The following is a 6,904-nucleotide window of genomic DNA, read 5'->3' as shown; positions in this document are numbered from 1 at the left end:
CATTATGCAGTGCTGATAAAGTGCAGTGGCTCTGGTGGTCTGGTCTGAAACAGCTGCTTTCTTTTTGCCTGAAAACGAGAATGGTGATGAATTAAGTAAAAAAAAAAAAAGTAATAATTTTTAAACAAAGTGCTACATTTTATATAGTGCCTTTTAATTTTTTTTTTTCCCGTGAATGTCTCGCAGTTCTGTTTTTGTTGTGTTGGAGTTGTGTGATATAATCGCTGCTTTCTGCAGTGAGGTAGCACTTCTGGGCAGACTCCTTTGTTTCTAGGGAAGTATGTACTTCTGCATGGGTACTAGGAAAACTTGTTTGCCTACCTCAAAGAACAATAGATGTGCCAAATTACCCTTTGTTGGTTTTTGTTTGAATGTTTGTTTTATTGTTTGCTGGGGTCTTGTTGTTTTTTTTTTTTTAATGAATATCTAAGAAAATGTCTTCAGTCCACTAGGCAGCAGAGAACTGTGGGTTAAAGTTGTGGTACTTCTCATTCTGAATTCAACACTGTTTATTTTCTGTTGCACACAAAAGTTCCAAATGTGCATATGAGTTAAGCAATGGTAGTCAACACAGAAAGCTTTAGCCAATAATACAGTACTTTGTTGTCAAGATGCATGATGGCAAATGGTATGTCACTGAACTTTCTGAAGTGTATGTTTGAAATCTTCACAGTAAGTTTGTAAAAGCTGTTTATAATGACAGTTTTTAATTTTAAGAATATTTTCACATGAAGAAAGGATAGTCTGGTGATTTCTAATAGTTTCCTTTAGATTTCCTGTTTGAATCTACCGAATAGCTTTTGTTTATAAACGTTTTGCCCCATGTTCTCTCAGCATTGATGTATGGGTTGGGGAGGAGATACAGCCTCTCAAGCCCTTCTCATTCCTTCAAATGTTGCAAAAAAGCCTTCAAACTGCTGTTTTACTCCACATTTACTACAGGTTCTATAGCAAGACCCTTTCAGTCAAATGCATATTTACCTTAAGGTGATTCCAGAGCCTCCCTTCAAATGACAAAATTGCATGAAGAAATGAATTTGATCCACTATTATGGAATAAGCTGCCTGTTATTTTACCAGTATTCCAGTTACCTGGAGTATAATTTTATGTACCTCTAAATCATTGAATTTTTAAAGGCATATTGTGATATACCCTTATTCCTCAGTTGCAAATCTGAGTTGGAAAAATTGGAGGAATATCTGACTTCTATATGCAGATGACTAATTTTAGTTACAGTTGCTGTAGGTATATTTTTCATAGGTCTGCCTGTAGGTTGCTTATATGAATCTGGTGCTTTGTGCTGCAAAGTAAATGATTAACAAGTGTTGTTTTTGGAAGTATTCCTAAATTTCTCAAGATTTGATAATGAACAAACACTGCTAACTATCAGGGAAATCGATTTGGACATTTCCTGTACTAATCATGCTGTATTAGTAAAAGTGAGATTCTATGAAGTGCTTTCATGTGTGTGAGGTGGGGCCTGTAATGATCAAAAGGATATTTACCTCTGTATCTTGGAGATAGGGACATCTGTAAGACCTCACTAAGTTCACAGGTGACACAAAGCTAGACAGGTGCATAAATCTGCATGAGGGCAGGAAAGCTCTTCAGATGGTTCTGGACAGACTGGACCATTGGGCTGAGGCCAGTTGCATGAGATTTAACAAAGCCAAGTGCACTTGGTCCATAACAACCACGTGTAATGCTACAGGTTTGGGGCAGAGTGGCTGGAAAGCTGTACTGCAGAAAGGGACCTGGGGATGTTAATTGGCAGCTGGCCAGCAGTGTGCCCAGGTAGCCAAGAAGGCCAATGGTATTCTGGCTTGTATTAGAAATAGTATGGCCAGCAGGACCAGGGATTATGACCCTGTACTCATCACTGGTGAGGCTGCACCTCAAATACTGTGTCCAGTTCTGGGCCCCTCATGAACACATTTCCAAAGAAGGACAATGAAGCTGGTGAAGAGTCTGAAGAATATGTTTTATGGGAGTGGCTGAGGGGACTGGAATTGTTTAGTCTGGAGAGGAGGAGGCTGAGGAGAGACCTTCTTGCTCTCTACAACTACCAGAAAGGAGGTTGTAGCCAGGTGAGGATTAGTCTCTTCTCCCAAGTAACAAGTGATAAGACAAGAGGAAATGTCCTCATGGTGTGCTAGGGAAGGTTTAGGTTGGATATTATGAAGAATTTCTTCACTGAAAGTGTTATTAAATGCTGGAACAGGCCACCCAGGAAAGTGATTGAGTCCCCATCCCTGGAGATATTTAAAAGATACGTGGACGAAGTGCTAGTGGACATGGTTTAGTGATGAGCTTGACAGTGTGAGGTTATTGGTTGGACTCAATTATCTTAAAGGTCTTTTCCAACTGAAACGATTCTATGATTCTGCCTTTCAGATAGGGACAGGGAGACAGATCTGTCATCAGAGACAGACAAGTATGTCTCTCACTGGATCGGGTTGTGCTAAGCCCTGTTCAACCTGACCTGAACCATTCCAAATACCCAGGTGGATTTGCTCAGAAGGGCTGGGATTTGCTGAGTTTAGAATCATTTAATCTAATAGAGTTAACTTTTTTGTTGTTGTTGTTCATAATTGTTGTTTACATAATCTAGAATAGAAGGAATGTTTTAAAAAAATATAGAAAACAAATAAGAAAAGTAAATGAAAACATGAGAAATGTGCTTCCAGCTGTACTTCATAGTCTTCAGTGGTGTGGATTTTATATGGTTTTGTGCAGGTTGAGAAGGACTTCATGTATTCTTGCTAACTGGAAGTACTGTCCCATACAATTTAATGCAGACCTATCACGTAATATAGAGATAAGTAAAAAAGAACACCAAGAAAAAAAAAAGAATTAAGGAGGACAAATACTGCAGTTCACATAAACAGACTTTATACTACCTTGGTGGGTAAGGGGAAGGAAAAATGGTAACAGAGATTCACAAGTAAGAAAGCTTTTCCTTCATTACATTCCTTTCTAAGAGCCTGCATTGGCAAGATTCTTCAGGTTTGGGTGGCAAGCACTGTTCTTTTCCTAACTCAGTTACCTCCAGGTGGGACATCAGCAAAACCGTCATCTTTGATAGATATCCATCCAGCTCCTGTGTTCGGACTTTACGTAGGGATAAAGGCTATTATTAGGGCATTTATCTGTGAATAATTGAGTATGAAACTCTTACAGTATGTTTGTATTTTCTTGGTGCTGGATTATTAAAATTGGCAATAAAACTGCATTTGATTTTGTTGTTTTGCTTTTTGTTTGTTTGCATTTAGTGCAGATTCAGATATTTAGAAGGTAAAGTGGCATTAGTGTCACTCCAAAATGTTTTGTTAGTGTGGACAGAACTTTTAGATGAAAGTAGGTTAGCAAAGCTTGCTCATGAGAGTTTTCCCTTGCATTGGTCTGCTTTGGTCTTTATCTCCTTTGACTTCCCATCATGGTGTCAAGTATTCTAGTGTAATTTCTCTGTCCTTATCATGTTGTCATGTTTATTGGAGGGTAGATAGTGAACTTTGCCAATGTGGTTGCCAGCCTCAAAATCTCTTGTAGCAACATAGCACTGCATTTTAGACAGTTGAATTAAAAGCAGTAATTGGTATTGAACTCTCATCTCCATTTTAAAGGCTTATTCTGCTTCTGTGGCTTTTTAATGGATGTCATGAGTAAACAGTTTTTTTCTGATACATATGAAAAATCAATAATACATTGGAGGTGCTAAATCTTTTTGAACCTGACAGGTGAACGCTTTCAATAAGAACATCCTGCCATTCATCTCTGTGCTGATATATGATGACGGAAGTTTCTATTTTCAGTGTATTTGCACAAAGATGTAGAAAGGATTTGGGAATTTTGCCTCCCTGTTGCTGTAACCCTAGCCAGGTTTTACCGATCACCCCCAGCCTGTATCCATTTGTAGAACAGCAACTGAGCCTCACTAGGAAATTAGACAGGCGCAGAAAGTAGACTCCAATTACACTAATGAGCCCATTAAATGAGGTATAGGGAGTCTGCCTGGCCAGAATGAAGAACTGAAAGAGGTCTGTATTCATAGCTGTGTGTCTTTTACATTCTGTAGCCAGTTTCCCCTCTGTATATTTACCTGGGGAAAGGGAGGCAGTTGCTCTTTTCTCCCCCTTCTTCTCTCCTATATTCTCTTATTGGAAAAAAAAATCCAACATTTGAGGGAGAAAATCTGACATAATTGGTATTTGCAGGCTATAAAGCATGTGACAAAGCACCAATACAGCACATTTGCTTTCAAAAATATTTCAAATTATATGTCTCTTCAGTTACACTCTCTGACCATTTTATAGAACTTCTCATTTGCTGCAAGGAAAATCAAAGCACAACAAAGCTTCCAATTTTTTAAATAGTTATTAGAAAGACCTAATGAATATCTTATCACATTTATTATCTTATAACATTGTAATTTATGACAGTGAATAAACTTCAGAATTTTAGCAGTTAATGGAAAATTGTCTTGTATTATAGGTAGACATGTGCTTTGCTGCTGTGGCCTAAAAGAAAACATTTTGAGTGTTCTCATAGATAAAAGCAACATCCATGTACATTTTAAGGATTTTAGAACTTTGTTACTGTTTCAAATCCAGTGCAAGATAGAAACATGTTCTGCAGTATGTTATTTTAATTTTTAGTTTCTGTTATGTTTTCTCTTCTGTTTAAAAATAACCTTAAAAGTTGTTACTGTTGTTATTCAATAAGACTTTACTAATGTAAAAAAGTTCTTTGATATTTAAACCTTGATTTGAGGTAGCCTGAAGAGCTCATTCTCGTCCAGTTCCTAAGTAATTTTCATTGCTCAAGAGGGAAGATTTTAGCTGCAGATTTTTTTTGAGAGCTGTTGTGGTTTGATGTCGTTTATTGCTATTGCTTTGCAGTGGTGACTTGTGTCAGTGATGGTCCAATGCTTCAACTGAAAATCAGAAAGGAGAGTTTGATAACAGACCAGCAAAAACCTGCAGCAAATATTCCAGAGCTCAGCCTGGTAGAACGTAAACCAGAAAGCTGGAGGGACAGATGGTGCTGAGTGCTAACAGAGGGTTGGTAAAAGAAGTCTGGGCTTGAATGAGAAGCATATTGGAATATGACGGGTGGAGGATTTACTTAAGGCACTTTATGAGATCCTGGAGACACCCAGTAGGGGGGCATGGGGTGGCAACCTGGAACAGCAGACCCCTGGAAACTACTGAGTTATTAATGTAGGAGATACAAGGTAGTTAAACGTAGCTTTCATTTGAGCTGGAGTTTGGATTGCCTCATTTCCAAAGGTGCCTCTCAAAATACTATTTTCTCTGATTTCTGTAATCTTATTTTCCATAACTGATTATAAATACGGTGCCAAAAATCATATCAGAAGTTGACTTTTTTTTTTTTTTTTCTCTAGCTTTGGTTGAAATAAACTAAATCTTCTACTTCAGACATGACATAGATATTCCTTGTATGGAAAAAGCAAATCCAGTGTTTTCGTCTAACTTTCATAAAATGAGTGATAATTCACAATGATACTTTCTGCGTTAATGAAAGTTTCATTGGTGTAAAGATTGTTTTTGTACAGTCAGCCAGAGGAATCTCAATACCTTGACTTTAATCAGATAGAGGTAAGACATTTAAGACACTTTTATTTTTAAATCAATTTTGGAGTAAAGTTACCAGAATGATGATAGTGAAACAGAACCATGTAACAGTCTGAAATCTAAAAAAATTAAGGAAGTGCTACACCTGCATGAGTTGGAATAAATCACTTGGAGATGTTTCTGCAATTTCTGTGCATTATGTGCAAACTTTGAGTAATTTATATGGAGCATTCTGATATATGTGGCTTTTTGCTTCCTCACTTATAAGAGTCAAACTAATGAAAAATCTCACATATGTAGATGTGTGCAATTTCTTTGCTGTGTGTAGTGCTGATGTACCTGGTAATATTGTCTGCATGTAATTTAGTTATTACTGTATTATATTAATAATTCATTAATACTAAATTAGGAGGTCTGAACAAATTATGAAGCACTTCTGATTTACTGCTGAGACAGACTCTCTGGATAGCAAATGAAATTTGAGAGGATATATTTTAATATATCAGCAATGGATTCGTTGTGAAAAAGTCCAGCACTTAATACAAAAGGTGAAAGAAACAAAATTTCTTTCCTTTCTCCCAGCACTAAATTCTTTAACTTGCAGTGAAAACATCTTCAAAGGGAAGTTTATTTTTATGAGAGAGAATCGAATCTGTAGTTGTTGTTGGGTTGCCTAATTTTTCTCTTAAAAGCTTGATGTAAGTTATTTCTCTAGTAAATATTTTCAGTCTTTTGTAGCTGTAACTGATTTAGCTATAACAGCTATATTCTGAGTTGCCTTCCAAAACCCACAAGTTTTGTACATGTCTTGGTGCATTCTAGTAACTATTGACAGCAGTATTATTGGGCAGGGAGGTTCTCCCAGGTGCTGATGCAGAGGCTTAGACATATGTCTTCAAAAATTCTTTCTCAAATAGCTCCCTTAATGGAATAAGTAATTTATCTGAAGCATTTTGCTTCTGTTCCAACTCCTCCTGTGTAGTATCTTGTTATCTAATGATTGATGAGATTGAGCAATCAGTACATTTAGATTGTCTTCCAGAGTCCCAGGCAGAAACTTTCTCCTATAATGTAGTGCTAGACATAGGAATGGTACACTAACTGTGGGTTTGGTTTTGGTTTTTTACTTTGCTTTTCATTTTACAAAAAAATAGTGAAACACGTCCTTTGAGTATGTCACCTAATACGTTAAAATATATTATCCTGTTTTCATATGCAACTGTAATACGAGGCAAATGAATTTCTTGTGAAAGTTATCATTCTCCCGTTAATTTAGAAAAGAAGTACTGCTTATTGTCTCAAAGTTTGTA

Source organism: Colius striatus, chromosome 11 (genome assembly GCF_028858725.1).
Source record: "Colius striatus isolate bColStr4 chromosome 11, bColStr4.1.hap1, whole genome shotgun sequence".
NCBI lineage: Eukaryota > Metazoa > Chordata > Aves > Coliiformes > Coliidae > Colius > Colius striatus.
This window is presented reverse-complemented; position numbering follows the sequence as displayed.